Genomic DNA, 16,569 nt, shown 5'->3' on the forward strand with positions numbered 1-16,569 from the left:
AACCTTGGAGTTATACTTGACTCGGGTTTTTCTCAAACCAAATGCTCAATCTTCCAGCATATTCTTTCATCTCTGCTTCAAAATATATTCAAATGCAATTATTTCTTACCATTTCCAGGCTACCAAAGTGATCCAAGCCACCAGCATCACTTGCTTTGTTCCTTTCCTCACCTTCACGTCCCAGCCCAGCGTATTCTACCCAGCAGCTAGAACAAGCCAGTTAAAACATGAATCAGTTGGTATCCTTTCTCTCCCAGCGCTACCATCCCATTCAGAGCCAACCCCCAAATCTGCCAGTGGCTTTCAAGGCCCTGCGCTTACTGAGCCAGTAGCTTCCTTACTGCACTTTTGTCACCCCCTGCTCCCAGGCTTTCTGCATCCACTTCATGGAAGTTGGTCTCCCAGATAACCACGTTTCTCTCTCTCAGGCTCTTAAGGTTTTTGCTCAAATGTCATCTTCCAGTTGAGACTTTCTCTATTTAACACTTTATACTATTTGCAGTAGTACTACCCGCCTCACCCCGTGGCAATTCCTATCCCTTCTCTGCTTTTGGTTTGTCTCCCTAGGACTTAGCACCTTCTTACAACTCTGTTTGTTCTGTAATTTATTCATTTGTGACTGCTCTTCCTTTCTAGGATATAAGTCCCCAGGGGCAAGGAGGTTTCCCTAGCCCCAAGAACTGAACTAACACACATGCAACAGATACTCTATTTGTGGAATGAATGAATGTTTGAAAAACAATGGGAAATGTGGAACAGCTGATCATTTTGGAATCAGCAAGTTCATCATCAAATCCAGCCCTTGGACACGTCCTGTCATTACCTCCTCAGGAAGTAAGAAGTGTGAGGACCACGAGGCAGCTCCTCAACAGAACACTGTGCTTCTCCTAGTGCAGCATGCACTGTCCCAGCCATTTAATGCATTGTATATTGTCACCAAATAATGGCTTGTGCAAACCCAATATTTCCTCTTTGTGGAGAGAATTTTGGTTCCCCAAACAAGGAAAACTTTTTCTTGATATTTCTTTAACGATAAAGGAAAAAAGAATATTTTTGCAATTTTTTCTTATTAAAAAACTGGACTGCTTTTTGACCCACCTACAGATTTGTCCTGGGAACACTTCCTTAATAAACCATTTACCACCAATACTAGTTTCAAAGTCTGCTTCTGGGGAGCCCAATCTAAGTCACCCTTCATAAGTCCCACTTTCAGGCATTAGCCTGTAGACACCCTTGTCTCATCCTATGGTAACATAGTGAATTTATAGGCAACCCCTTAGTGACACTCAGCAAATGACACTATTGCTTTCCAGGAGGCAGCCCATAGAGTTTCTGTCTTCTGTGATATTTTTTACTGAGGAAATACATACACCTCTGTTTGTGTACACTTTAGGTTGCAAAAGAAACAGAAGACAAATTGTTTAAATGCTCCAGAATACTGTTTTTTGAGAAATGGGTCCTCTTTTTGCATTTCCTTATTCATACTTATATGAGTACAGCCCCAGGAAAGGTTTATTCTCCTCACTCTTTCGTTTTTCTGAATGAGCCCATAATGCCATGATATCACAGTCCCACTGTGGTGTTTAGTTTCAGCAGCTCAGTTAAAGCCTGCACTTGCAAAAAAACGTACTTCACCTCTTGGCTCAAAGATGGGGTAACAGCAGTATTGCTTCAGTTGTCTTCACAGCAGGGTTCATGTTCCCACCTGGTTCACACTGAGGTATGTGTCTGCCCAGAGAGAGGATGGTGGGGAGCCGTGCAGGTGGCCTGTCTGAGCTTGTCGATGCAGCAAGCTCTGTGCACTCATCTGGTCCAGACAGGACAACTACCATAGGGAGAAGTGATCACTGTCCTTAGAATTAAAGGATTCTCTGGTTGGAAGATCATGCAAGGCATCCAGTTTCAATCCCTACTTTCTGATGAGAAAATTGAGGCTGCTAAAGGTCACATGAAATTTTGGTGCCAGGTTTGAGATTAGAATCAGGGTCCCCAGACTCCTCAGACTGCTTCCTTCATACAGGACTAGATTTTGTCTCGTTCCCATGGAATAGGGCCCTTCAAGTTTCTGCCTGTGACAGCAGGTGGTTTTTACCACTCCCTCTATGGGAAAGACAGATGAAGACCTTACAGATGAGTCACAAGTTTGGCTTTTCATTCGGCAAATGTCTAGAGTGGCTGAAGTTAGACATGTCCATTATATATCACGTTGACCAGCGAATGACCTAATGTACAAAAGGCTCAGCAAGGAAGAGATTAAAAGGCATTGCCATCCAAAGTTATAAAATGGAAACTCCTTACCTCTAAAGTGTTATGATTACAGAACCAACTACCCTCTTGTGATCTATACTAACAGCCAACATTATGTCTTTTCTTTATGATTGAAGATTTCAATAAAATATAAATTTATGAACAGTAGACAAATGATTTTTATTTCAAGTTCCAGTGCTTTCTTGACTTTGAACAGTTATTTGCATGAGTAATAAAAGTTTATTAGTAGTAGTAATAAAATAAATAATACATTTTTTATTTAAAAGTTGGAAGTTCAACACAAGATTTGAATTTCAGTAAAATTTTAATTAAACATAATCAGGATTCAGGAAAGAAATAAACTGCGTTTCTGGTCATCATTATTAATATAATTATCATTTTGTGCCAATTTGACTGGGCCCTTGGGTGCCCAAATATTTGGTCAAACATTATTCTGAGTGTTTCTCTAGGGGTACTTACAGATGAGTTTAATATTTAAATTGATGGAATGAGCAAAGCAGATTGACCTCCCTAATATGGGTGGGCCCCACTCAGTAGGTTGAAGACCTAAATATAACAAAAGGCTGACCCTCCCTGAATAAAGGGGACTTCCTTCTGTATGATTGCTTGAGCTGGGACAAGCAGTTGTTTCCTGCCTTCAGACTAGAACTAAGGCATGGACTCTCCTGGGTCTCAAGCTCACTGACTGTAGATTGTGGGACCTGACAACCTCCATGATCACATGAGCCAATTCTTACAATGACTCTTTATTTTTTATGTACATATATATTTTTAGATACATATTTACATATATATATAATTCTCTACACACCAACACACACACACACACACACACACACACACACACACACATACACACACACCCTATTTGTTCTGCTTCTCTGGAGAACTCTAATACGAGCACCTACTATGTGCCAGGAATTATTATAAATTTCACAACAAAGAAATGAGGTACATGTTATTCTCCCCATTTTGCAGATGAGAAAATAGAAACTATATAAGTTTTAATGATTTAACCTGAAACCAAATGGTAAAGAGTATTTTCAGGGTTCAAACCCAGGCCTGTCTGCTGTCAAAGCCTGCACTCTACATACCACCCTCCCTCCCCAAATCCTCACACCATTTTCTTCTGTCTAAGCACAGATCTTCCTAAAATGTCTCTGTCCACTCCCCTGCTTTGGTAGCACAGTGCAGTGGTCAGAGTTGAAGTCTTCTTTGATGCACTGGGACCGTGCTGTGCCTCAGACCATTGTTATTGAGCATGAATTTTTCTTCTGCAGATCTGTGCATGTAACTATTTTAAGGGAAGGGGATTGCCCTAAATCTGAAACTGGCCACAAGGTATGTCCCTGAAGATTGCTTTCCCCCTGATTTTAGGCATGGACCCCGTAGGATTGATCTACATTTTGATGCCCTTGTGTCAACAAAAAGCATGCGTGATTTTAAACATCCAGGCCTGGGTCTGCTCTTGCTGATAGCACCTCCACAGAGGCAAAGCAGGATTTCCATTTGGGAGCCAGAAGCTGTGCAAAGGAACTCCACTGACACACGGCAGAATGCTGGACGTTATGCCAGACCCAATACTCGTTGGACTCAGTGCACAGATATTAACGCTGCGTTTCAAATACGATGGAAGTGGAAGAAGGACAGATTGCTCCACTGTATAGTGGTTTATTCTGGAGAATTCTCTTTGAAGTCAAGGAGATGGATGCCTGCGACAGATAGACAGTACAGAGCACAGTGGAGGATGGTGCTCATTACGTCACTCATAAGTCCTTTCAACTTGGCTATTTTTAAATCAAAAGTCTTCAAATATGTCAAAAGAACTTGTACTAATTAAGAATAAAGGCTATGGCAAATTGTGACTTTTTTTAAACTAAGTCAGTTTTTTAGCACTTTAAACATGACTGAATGCATCTGGAAGCTTTTGCTCAATATGAAAACCACATTTTTCCATCTTCATCAATGGCCAATCCCAATTTCCCCATGTTTAAATATTTTAATATGTATATATGCCTATGTAAATCTATAGTCTGTATATGTGCCTATGTGTATCTATGTAAGTTAATGCATGTATCTTTTGTATTCTATGTATATATATGTGTATATCAATGGGAAGTGTTCATCGCAAGGCCAGTTTTAATTGAAAATTTCATATTCTTTATTAGTAAGTGCCACAACTAGAATTTTTCTATTTCAATCCCAAAATAGAGCATAATAAAATTATGATAATTATGTTCCATTAAAGTTATCTGTAATATTTGGACAATGAAATTATTGTCTTGATCTATTAGTTATTTTCCAAATACAAGAAATTATCTTTAGCCAATTTGTCAAAACCAAATCTCCATGACAACACACACACATATATGCTCATAAAACCTGTTTCAGGATAATAAAAAAGAAATTGCAGCCTGTAGAAAGTAATGTTGAAGTGTCAGTTGGAATACACAAAAATTTACTAATCAAAGACATAAACTCTGATTTGTAACAGATATACAAGACATAGTATTGCAGTATGGCTGACCACTTAGACTGTAAAATTCATGGAGGCAGGAACTATATCTGTCTTATTTATCACTGTAACCACTGTGCATATTGCCTGGCACAATACATAGCTTAGAATAAGTGAATGAATAAATGAATGAAGATATTACTGAATACAGGCCCATGGGATAATTTGTGTTAATATTATGGATATGGAAAAAGAGGAATAGGCCAGGTACAGTGGCTCATGCCTATAATCCCAGCACTTTGGGACATCCAGGAAGCAGGGTCACTTGAGCCCAGAAGTTTGAGACCAGTCTGGATAACATAGCAAGACCCTGTCTCAATGAAATTAAAAAAAAAAAAAAAAATTAGCTGGGCGTGTGGCACAAGCCTGTAGTTGTAGTTACTCAGGAAGCTGAAGCAACCAGGAAAATTACTTCAGCTGGGGAGTTCAAGTTTGCATTGAGCTGTGACCATGCCACTGTATTCTAGCCCAGATGACAGAGCAAGACTTGGTCTCTAAAATTCGAGAGAGAGAGAGAGAGAGAGAGAGAAGAAATATCACAAACATTGAAAATTAGATTAGCATGATTTTATACAGAAGACACAAAGGGGGCTGATATAAAAATATTAACAGTTTGAATCTGTACAAAGCTTGGTAATTTACATAGTGTTTTCACAAATAACTTAAAAATTTTGAGCTATTTTGTCCCATGTTTCCAATCCCAAATAGACAAACTATGTTGATACTATTAACAAAATCCAAGACTTGAGCTGCAGCACCATTTGGAGGGATATGTTAAGTTCAGTTGTGGTCAGGCTGAATTTGAAAAGAAGGACTATTGAAAAGAATATTGAAATGTAAATATCTAGTATTCAATTCAACATATGGAGCACCAAAGTGAAAGAAAGGGTCTGGAGACATAAACTGATTGTCTTTTAGGGGCAAACTATCATGAGATGCTTTCAAACGAAAACCAAGTCAGTTTAATAATAAATATGTGTTCAGCCGAGCATGGTGGCTCATAGCAGTAATCCCTGCTACTCAGGAGGCTGAGGTTGGAGGATTGCTTGAGCCCATGACTGCAGTGAGCTATGGTAGTGCCACTGCACTCCAGCCTGGGTGACAGAACAAGACCCTGTCTCCAAACATATATATATATATATATATAAATGTGAACTATATATATATAAATGAGAAATATATATATTTTTCATTCTTTAATTATTAAAAATTCACTTTAGGGTAGGCATCAATTGCATTTGTCCATTTGCATATTCAGATAAACTAAAAAACTCCTATTAGTTTCAAGGCTAATGCTTTTTTCAATTAAAAAAAAAAAGAAATGAAGTTAAAATGTAGGTAATGTCTTCAAATCCAAGTTGCAGTACTCCTACGCTGATGAAGCTTGCTGACTAGTACTCACATTTACATTGTAAACCATCATTGTAAAACTGCACTTTCTTCAGAGAGAAAGATACCCATGACTTTTCTCCAAGGAGCAAGTGTGATGCAGTGTTTTCTTCACAGTGGGAAGAAAATATTTTCAAGAAGAACCAACAATCTAATGCCTGTCTTGCTCACATGTTATGGGGCCCTATTGAGGCCATTCACATGGATGGAAATAAAATTTATAATTTCTTTCTCTCTCCCTTCCCCCCCACCACCTCCAACCAGTAATTGAATCCAGAATCATGTTGCTATTTACACAATGTTTTTACCAAGTCAGGTAATTGACTCAAAAAAGGTGATTTACGTACAGTTTATAATATTATAATGACCTAAGTATCTATTCCTATCTATGAACACACATATTCTTTATACTAGATTCATATTCTCATAGCCTAGTATTTTTCAAAACTTCTATCATAGTGATTTTAAATTTTTTTCAACTTTTAGGTAAGGAACATATTTTTGGTTAGGATTATTGCTTATAATTCACTTTACTGGTTTTCACATGCAGAAAAAAACCATATTGAAACCTGTCCATCAGACATTTTTGCAATTTAACAAAACCTTGAAATGAAAAGTTTTCCAGAAGATTTCAGAGTGAGTGAAAAATATGATCAAATAGCTTAAGCCAATGCCAAGATTTCAACTTTAGTATTCACCATTTTCTTGGGCCCTGAGGCCATTAAGAAAAACATGATAGGCAATTTGTAAAACTAAATGACATGTTTTTTGAGAGAAAAAGTCCTATATAAATTAGATTACAGTAACATTTTGCTGACATATGAACCACTAGAGTATGGAATTTAATACATGACATCTGACTTAAATCCCATCCAAGAAGCTTGTTATCAGAAGAAGCACAAGTGCCCCCACATGGCATGTGGCACAGCCTCACCTAAGATAGCAACCTCTTAAGGACAGCAGGAAAGTTGTTCTCTTTCAGTTTCGAAAGCACTTTGGGACAAGTGATGTTTTTTAATCTTGCTTTTTCAGCAAGGTCCTTTCCCGCCCTATGCAGAATACCATACCCCTTTCCTAAACTACTAATGTTTATCAGGAATGCACAGCTCAGAATGCCTCTTCGTGTCTACAAGGACGGATTTTCTTAAATGTAGACTAGGAATGTCCTAGTGTGGTGAGATATAAGAGTGGTAAAGGAGCCCTCTCCCCTTCCTCATTTAAAACTGACTCTCTTATTTGGCTGCCTAAATTCCCACCCAGAGTGATTACATTCAGTTGATTCATAGAAAGATCTGTAGTTCAGGACACAGAATGGAGCAGGAAGATGCTGCAAGGAAGATGCCAGAGAAAGGAAGGAATAGATTCTTCCAGATTTTACTAGAGTCATCTCTCTCTCCCTTTTTCTTCCCACCCTCTTGCTTCCACTCTTCTTCCTCTTCTTCCTCTGCCTCCTCCTTTTCCCCTCTCTTTCTCCCTCTCTCCCCTCCCCAATCTCCACCTCTAACAGTGAGATTAGAATGCAGGACCAGCAAAGGGATGTTGAGTCATAGAGCTGGAGAACATCAGCAAACCAGCATCAGGACCAAAAAGTCAGGAATGGACTGAGCTTTAAGACTCTACTCATTATGACAAATTCTTGCCAAAAAAAAAAAAAAAATGGTGCAGGAGACTTTATTTCCCCTTGTGGTTATTTGAAAATCAGGAGCAGGGGCATTTTTATTTGGCCACTTATTTAAATTTTGTACTGGAAGACCCAACGTGAAGTCACTAGGACCATAATTCACCTGGTATAGAACACTATATTTGTCTACCTTCTGCAAGGCTTCTATTCATTAAGGCATTATAATTGGGTTCAAATTGGAAAAGCTTAACAATTGTTCTTTTTCATACACTTATATTGTATCTTATATTTTTCTATTTTTAAGTGGGGTATATAAATTATAGGAGGTAAGATAACCCATTGAGATATGAGAACATGTTAAAAAGTTATGTTGATTTTTATATCAAAAAGGAAATAATAATCATAATTAATATTTAGAGTACAAACAATGGCAACTTCACTAGGTCCATGGATCAGGTACCACTTGTCATGTTAAGTATATGAGGTCTCCAGGGGAGCATGAATAGAGGTTGACAATGGAACTTTCACTCATTTGATCACCTTCAGCTTATTATGACCAAAGGGATCAGATTATCTAGACATAATTTCTATAATCCTCATAAAGTAGGAAAGTAACTCAAGAAGATTTTTGGAGAGTGAAGATAGTGAAAATAATACAAGCAACATGGAAATGGCAAACCTAACCCCTCCTCTGCATTGGGGAGAGGTTCTTTGCCAATCACATCATTAGATTTAAAAAACAGTAGCAATTGTCATCAGATATAACAAGAAATCTTGCCATTGAAACAAGTAAAAAATCATTTAAAATATGGACTTACATCCAGTAACATTGGGAATAAACCTTGCCTTAAATGGATTAGCTAAAGATAATAAAAATAAATTAGTTTTTTATGAAAAGTTATGAAATTTTTATGAAAAAACTTATAATAACAAAATAAATTTTTAAGGAACTGTAGAAGTCTTTTTTTTTAATTCTATTACTTACAAAATTTTCTCTAAAACTTTCCTGATGCACAGCTATGTAGTTTTTACATTAAAATTTCCTGTGCTGGAATGCTAGCCTATGCCATTGTGGGACAGCTCAAAATTATCAGAAAATTATTTCCTTTAACAAGTTGAATACTGCCTTCTTGTAACTTGTTTTTATATTTCCCAGTCATTTAAATATTTTCCAGGTGGAATATCACCAGTTCCTCTTATAGTATCATTTTTATATCCCTTGCTATTCTAGTCTCTCTTCTCTGGGTGGCTTCCAATTAGTCCCTCTCCAACTCTAAGAACTCAAACATCACTCAAGATAGAATCTAATCAGTGTGGCAGGCTGTAAAAATAATTGTCATTCTTGCTCATTTACTTCACAAATAATAAAAGTGGAACTATTGTGTGCCAAGCACTTTTTAAGGCACTGGAGGTACAGTGATAACAAGGTAGATAAGGTCTTTTTCTCATAGATCTGAGACTCCGGTGAGGTGGTCACAGCAATTAGTTGGCAAAAATAAATAGATAAACAAGAAAAATAAAACATAGACAAAAAAAAGCCAGACAAGGAACTACAACAAGATGATAGGACAGAGAATGACTTAGTGGCTCATTTGAATCAAGTGTTCCGGAATAGTCTTGCTGAGGAAGGTTCCATGTGTGCTACAATCTGGAAGAAGGACCTGCCAGGCAGAGGCACAGTTAGTGCAAAGACACTAAGATGGGCACAGGTGAGCACTGAGGAACTAAAGCAAGTCTGGCAGAGCTGGAACAGAGGGAAGAAGGTAGAACAGTGCAGAATGAGGTGGAAGAAACAAACAGGAACCAAATAAAGAACCTTATATGGCATGCTGAGAATATGCCATTTTACACTGATTTTATGCTGAAGACCCTTAATGGTATCAAATAACACTAAATCTCTCACTGCCTCCCTTTCACATTCCCTAACTACTTACTGCTGGGCTCCCAATCAGCCAACTCTTGCTATAAGTTCTAGGATATGCCACTTCTAGTTACAATGCTTTAAGTTTTCTCTCTGCTACAGAGCATTTAGCCATTGCCATATGGAGGGAGGCACAGAAAAGTTGTTTCTTCACAATCCAGAGAATCCGTTGATGCTTGTTACCTAGCAGCCCATCATGTGGCAATTCCTCATTCAATGCTTGGACAAAATAATATTTCTAAAGGTCTTAAATTAAAATAGAAGTTATGCCTGGAAATGGCAAAATGAGGATGCCTAACCAATGTCTAATATTCTGGTATTTGGAATTCTTGACTGTCTTAAAGGTAAAAAGAATAACAGGACAAACAAAATCAAGAAGTACCAAAATTAGGATAGGAATTTAAATTTAATAGTATGAATGGTGCAACAAACATATTTAAATTAGTTTTACTTGAAATGTCACTCAAGAATTTCCACTCCCTCAAAGTCTCTCCCTCTGCCACCTCACTTTTCAAAATAAAATGTTCAGGTTTTCATGACTTGCAACCCTATATCCACAAAAACAAATATGTTTTTTTGCTGGAACTTCTCACAAAAGGAATTTGCTGGCCTATTGCCTTATAATTACTGTGTATTTTATCATTGAGTAATGGCTTATATGTTGACACATAGTTCCTAGTTTGTTTTACACTTCTAAATCATTCTCTGCTATAAATAAAAGACTTGTGTCAAAATTGAACTTGGAAGCTTATTTTGAATTGATTATTAAAGCAAAGCTAGGTCCACCAGTAAAATATTGTCAAATCACAGGTGAACCTCATTTAACTGTATATTTTGGATTGATCTCCCTTTTCCCAAAAATTACTATGTAAATTGATATTGTTGGAAAAACTTTGTTTCTGATCTGTCAATGATCCTATAAAACACTTTCCCATAACTCATCCTTGTACTGGCATAAGAACCCATGTCCTCGGGTACTTTTACTCTTTGACAGTATGTTGGCACTTGACTCACTGAAGACTAGTGATCATTTTGAACACTTAGTGTACCCATGGAAAATTAGGCTTCACTTTTTCAGTTTTTGAGCCTGAGTTTACTTATAATAACAAACTAACTTTTTGGCGGGGTATTCCATGTACTTTGGTTGTTGTAGGCTGAATTGTGTGCCCCTAAAATAATTTATCTGAAGTCCAACCCCCAGCACCTCAGAATGTGATCATACTTAGAGATGGGGTCTTTACAGAGATGATTAAGATAAAATGAGGTCATTAGGGTGGGCTCTAATCCAATATGACTGATATATAAAGAGTAAATTTGGACACAGACATGTACAGAGGGAAGGCTATATGAAGACACAGGGACAAGACGGCCATCTACAAGCCAAGAAGAGAGGCCTGGAACAGATCCTTTCCTCACAGTCCTGGGAAGAAACCAACCCTGTTGACACTTCGATTTCTGACTCCTGGCCTCCAGAACTGTGAGAAAATGCATTTCTGTTGTTTAAGCCACCCAGACTGTGGTACCTTATTATGGCAGCCTTAGCAAACTAATACACCAATTATCAATAAAGAGTTTGTAAAGATTAGAGATATCTCAGCTCATATAATTTTATGTCTTATGAGAAGTCAGTCTGGATACATTTCTTTAAAAGCATATAAAGTATGATGAGTGCGTTGCGCACCGTCTGGGGAATGGTCACCCTTGAATGTTCTGACTCAGGAGGATGGGGGTGGGGGGAGGGGATAGGGGTATAACTACATGACGAGTGCAATGTGCACTGTCTGGGGAATGGACACGCTTGAAGTTCTGATTCGGGGGGATGGGCGGGACATGGGCAATATATATAACCTGAACTTTTGTACCCCCATAATAAGCTGAAATAAAAAATATATATATTAGGAAAAAAAAAGCATCTAAAGTAAACACCATAAGGTGGCAGAAAGGCATTGAAATAGCAAACTTGAAGCCAAAGCAAATTTACTGCTGTTTTGTAAATTGAATTCACCTTCATCAAATCACATGATTCTGTAAAACATGACATTTGTGAAGCATTCATTTTACCACCCGTTGGTACTTCTCCCAAAGATACTAAAATAAACTCATAAAAAAGTTTAGTCTCTCCTACCCACTGGCTATAATTAAAATCTTCACTTTAACTCTGCTCTACCTTATTATACCTTCTTTTGGAGTTTTTTAAATCACTGTGTGGACAGACTGCATCTGTATTACAAAACGGCTGAATAGAAGAACCATTAGTTCAGTGCTTTCCTTTCTTCTCCATTGTCAACAATAATTAATGTTCCTATTAAAGTAATATGGTTTTAATTTGGGTTGGGTTGCTAAGAACTAAGGATAACACGCAAATCAATAGAACATTAAGGAACTACTATTCCCACAAACCATAATCTGAGATAAACACCATATGACTCAGTAAATCTAAGGAAATGTCTCCTAAAATGCTAAGGCCAACTTGCAGTGCCAAGCAAATGCCCGGAGTTTCAGACTCATAAGTAAGAAAACATAAGAAGTTTGTGAAACTCAGAAAAAGTTAGTGTCTTATCAGAAAAAAACAATTTTATGTTTTTTTAGCTGTATTAACTGAAATGTATGACCTTTATTTGAAAAAGAAACAAAGAACCATTAAAAACAGTTCATTTCTATTCTTTGTAATACCAGAAGTATAGAGAAAAAGTTACATCAGGCTTTTATCTAGAATGTTAGAGAAAGTTTATGCTAAAGTCAACTACAGGAATTTTGAATGCTGGAGTGAAGTAGCCTCTTCTCTCCTTTTAGATGTCCCACCATCTTATTCATAAAATTTGCTAATTGTAAATCTATCACCTCTAAATTTGATAGTTCTAAATGTATCACTTCTCTCCAGACATAAGAAGTCTCTTTCTTCCATTCTATCTAAAACAAAGGATAAAAGAGTGAGGATTAAAACAGAAATGTACGGTCTCCGTACTGCTGACCTCTAAGGGGAATATCAACCCCGTGAAAGGAGGGTAGCAGCAGTGGTTTCTAGGCAGTGGTTTCTAATGTCTGGTACCATCACTGTTCCAAGTCAATGATCTGTTTTTGTATCAGGCTGTTAACAAGTGACTGTGATTATTTGGGATCTAGAGACACTAGAGAAGGACTCTGGAAAGAGATGGGTAGAGTATCCAGTCCCTGGCTCAGTGGGCTGAAATATGGAACAGGGCCCAGTGAGGACCAGGAATACTTATTACTAATCAGGAATCCAAGGCAGAAAGCCAGGTATACCAACTGAAAAACAAAGGTGGTATCATGGGCTCTCCCTGCTTAAGGCACTCACGTTTACCCATATTTGGTGTGTCTATACCAGGCACCAAAGAGACCAGCTATAGACCACACACTGTGCTAGAGCTAAGCTTTTCCTGTACTGAGCAGAATGAGTCCAAAGATGCCAACGCTTAGCCAAACTGGGGAGGAAAGGCTATGTCTAATGCTTTTGTCTGTTAAGTGAATAGATGTATTTGTATTTACCCTATTTTGGTTCACTATTAAAACAGGCCTCAGCCATTTTACAACTCAACTTGCTAAGACATTCAACCAACTTACTAAAATCAACTGCGGAAAAGTGACATGACCACTGAGCTCCACCCAGACATCAGTAGAAAATTGTAAAAGGAGAGACCAGATTGGAAAACAAACAGGTATGTTTTCACTTAGCTGTCTTGTTTCAAAAATAAAGTTTATTTTACGAGAAGGATTAAGAATCTCCTAGAATGAAAAAACCTAGTTATTCCAAAAGAGAATGACTCCTAACAGATACTTATAGAATTTTATTAAAATAAGGCCGGCAATCAAAACATACTTTTGGAAGATTCTTGAATATGTTACAACATATAGGAACGCTAACACACTCCAGCCTAATCCTTTCATTTTGCTTGAGGGAAAACTGAAATTCAAAGAGATTATTTCTACTACCTTATTTGGTAAAATAGATTAAGGTAGACAGGGAATGATACCAGGTGGAAATACGGATTTACAGAGGGAGATGAAGAGCTCCTGAAATGTAACTACAAGGGTAAATGTGTCTATTAAAAATATTCTTTAAAAGCAAGGATTTAAAGGGTCATTTATGGTAAACAAAAGAGGAAAGAATTTGTCACCACCAAATCTGCACTAAAAGAAATGCTAAAGGCTATTCTTCAAGCTGCATAAAAAATGGTACCAGGCAGAAATTCAAATCTACCAGAATTGAAGACCACTGGAAATGGTAAAGAAGAAATATATTTTTATTATTGTTCTTGTAATTTCCTTAAAAGACAATTGACTATTTAAAGCAAAAATAATATCCATTCAAAGATGGACTTTTTACATTAGATGTAAAAAATACCACTGAAGTTGTACAAAGGAGAGGTGGAGTGGAAAACAGAATTATATTAGTATGAGGTTATTCCAATGAGAACTGGTAAGTGTTAACTAGGAACTGTGAAGTGTGAAGTATTATGTTAATAACATTGATTCTAAATGAATTTTTATGAGTTTTAGACCTAGAGCAACTATTCAATATTAATAAAAATAAGCATAGCTAAGAAGCCAATAGAGCAAATAAAATGGATACTTAAAAAATATTTGCTTAATTCATTATTAAGAAAATAAGGCAAGCCACAGACTGGGGGCAAATATTTGCAATACATTTATTCAAAAAAAGAGGCTTATAATACATAAAGAACTCTTACAATTCAATAATAATAAGGTAAGCAATTCAATAAAGGAATGGGCAAAAAAAACTGAACAAGCAAAAGAAGAAATACAAGTGGCTAATAAGAACATGAAAAGATGCTTAAGGTCACTAGTTATCAGAGAAATGAAAATTCAGACCACAGTAAGACACCACTTCAAGTCCACTCATATACTTACTATATGACCCAACAATTCTTCTCCTACATATTTAACCCAAAGAAATGAAAATATATACCCACAGAAACCTTTGTACATGAATGTTGATGGCAGCTTTATTCGTAAGAGCTAAAATCTAGGTACAACCCAAATATACATTAACAGGTGAATGAATAAGCCAATTGTGGTATATTATTCAATAAAATATTGGTCAGTAATTACAAGGAACAAAGTGCTGAAATGTGCAATAACATGAATCAATCTCAGTAATGTTATGTTGAACAAAAGAAGCCAATCGCAAAAGAGCTCTTACTGTATGATTCCATTTATATGAGATTCTAAGGCAGGCAAAATTAATCTATGAAGATAGAAACCAGAACTGCGATTACCTGGAGCTGGGGGTGAAGCTGATTTAACTGCAAAGGGGCACGAGGGAAATTTCTGGTGTTATGGAAATATTACCCATTTAATCAGGATGTGGTTACTCAAGCACATATATTTATCAAAACTCATTGAAGTGTACACTGAAAATGTGTCCATTTTCTAACATGTAAATTATACTTTGATGAAGTTGACTTTAAATAAAATTAAAATGTGCAAATATTTGCAGTAACAATTCTTTTCTTTGCTCCAGCAGTAACTGTCTGTATCATTTTAGCCTCCTCAAGTTTCAGTGTCCTGATGGGTAAGATGAAGCAGTTGAAATCAATGATTTGTAAGCTCCCTTCCCTTTGAATAATTTCAAATGCTAAAATTAACATAATTCAAGTACAGTGCATAAGCTTTCTATACCTAGTGTTATTTAGGTACCTGTACGTATATAAATAAGTGTGTATATATCATATGTATCTATACACATGTACACATATATGTATATATGCCTGCATACATGCACATACATATACATTTATGTATATATGTGGAGTATAAGAAGCTAGCTTCCTTTCTATTTGACATGACAACTTAATGGTATTTATATTTTAAAAATACCCAAACTTTGGTGTTTTTATTTCATAAAGGCTGGATATGTTGTTAATTGATCTTTGCAACTACTGTGAGTTAAGAATTGCTTATTATTACTGTGTTATTATAAATACGGGCAATTTTGGTTTCTGTGATATTCTTACGCATTCAGATTAGATCGCAAGTTCTGCAAAATTTTTCTTGAACAGTCCTGCTACTTGGAACAAGTGAGCATCACATGCTGCCATTGACTTCCAGAATCACAGGACATATTTAGGACATATTTAGGACATGCTTGTACTCTGACATGAAGTGTGTTCATCTACATCACTAGTCCTCATTTATTGAGCATGCCCTATTCTTAGGGCATTAGAATGAAATAAATCCTAAGATATTAGTTAAAGCAGGGATTCCCAAACATCAGAATGAAATAAATCCTAAAATATTAGTTAAAGCAGGGATTCCCAAACTTGCCTGTTTGTAAGAATCACTTGTCCCTTTCCCCAACAGACCTTGTGAGTGGAAATCCCTGGAAAGTCCTGGGACCTACATTTTTTAAGATCAGGCAAGTCTGAGAAACGCAGGCATCATGTTATAATAGAAATCATCGATTGTGCCTCAGAGTGTTGGCAGGTCTCTTCTCAAAGACATCTGATGCATTTTAATGTGCTTGGATTTGAATTGTCTCCTACTCTAAAGTCTCGCTAGTAATTAGAGAGGAGCAGGTGGGTGGCAAATTATAACCAGACAGCCAGATTCCAGGGCCAAGGGTGAAGTCACCGAAGTCTTGAGTTATAAATAAGTGTGCCTAGGTCCATTACTGTCACACAGTCACCTCAACATTAGGCAGGTATTTCAAGCTGAGTCCTGCACATCAAAATAAACCATGGCATTTCTCCTCCAAAATAGCCAGAATGTGCACTTCCAAAGCAGGGCCCCAATGTAAACAAATGCACTGGTGGGCATTGACTATGTATCTGATAGCCAAATATCAGAGCTGTGCAGAGCAACTGGGAGAGCAGA

At 37.1% G+C, this 16,569-nt stretch overlaps 1 long non-coding RNA gene across 1 annotated transcript in view; it reads right to left on the reverse strand.

Annotated features, from left to right (window-relative positions):
- Positions 1 to 16,569, reverse strand: part of LOC123642634 — a 145,014-nt gene that overhangs the window by 27,723 nt on the left and 100,722 nt on the right. The window contains exon 2 of the long non-coding RNA XR_006736501.1: positions 110 to 206. This is a non-coding gene — a long non-coding RNA (uncharacterized LOC123642634). The remainder of the gene's footprint in view (positions 1 to 109; positions 207 to 16,569) is intronic.

The sequence above is a fragment of the Lemur catta genome, chromosome 1 (genome assembly GCF_020740605.2).
Source record: "Lemur catta isolate mLemCat1 chromosome 1, mLemCat1.pri, whole genome shotgun sequence".
Taxonomy (NCBI): Eukaryota; Metazoa; Chordata; class Mammalia; order Primates; family Lemuridae; genus Lemur; species Lemur catta.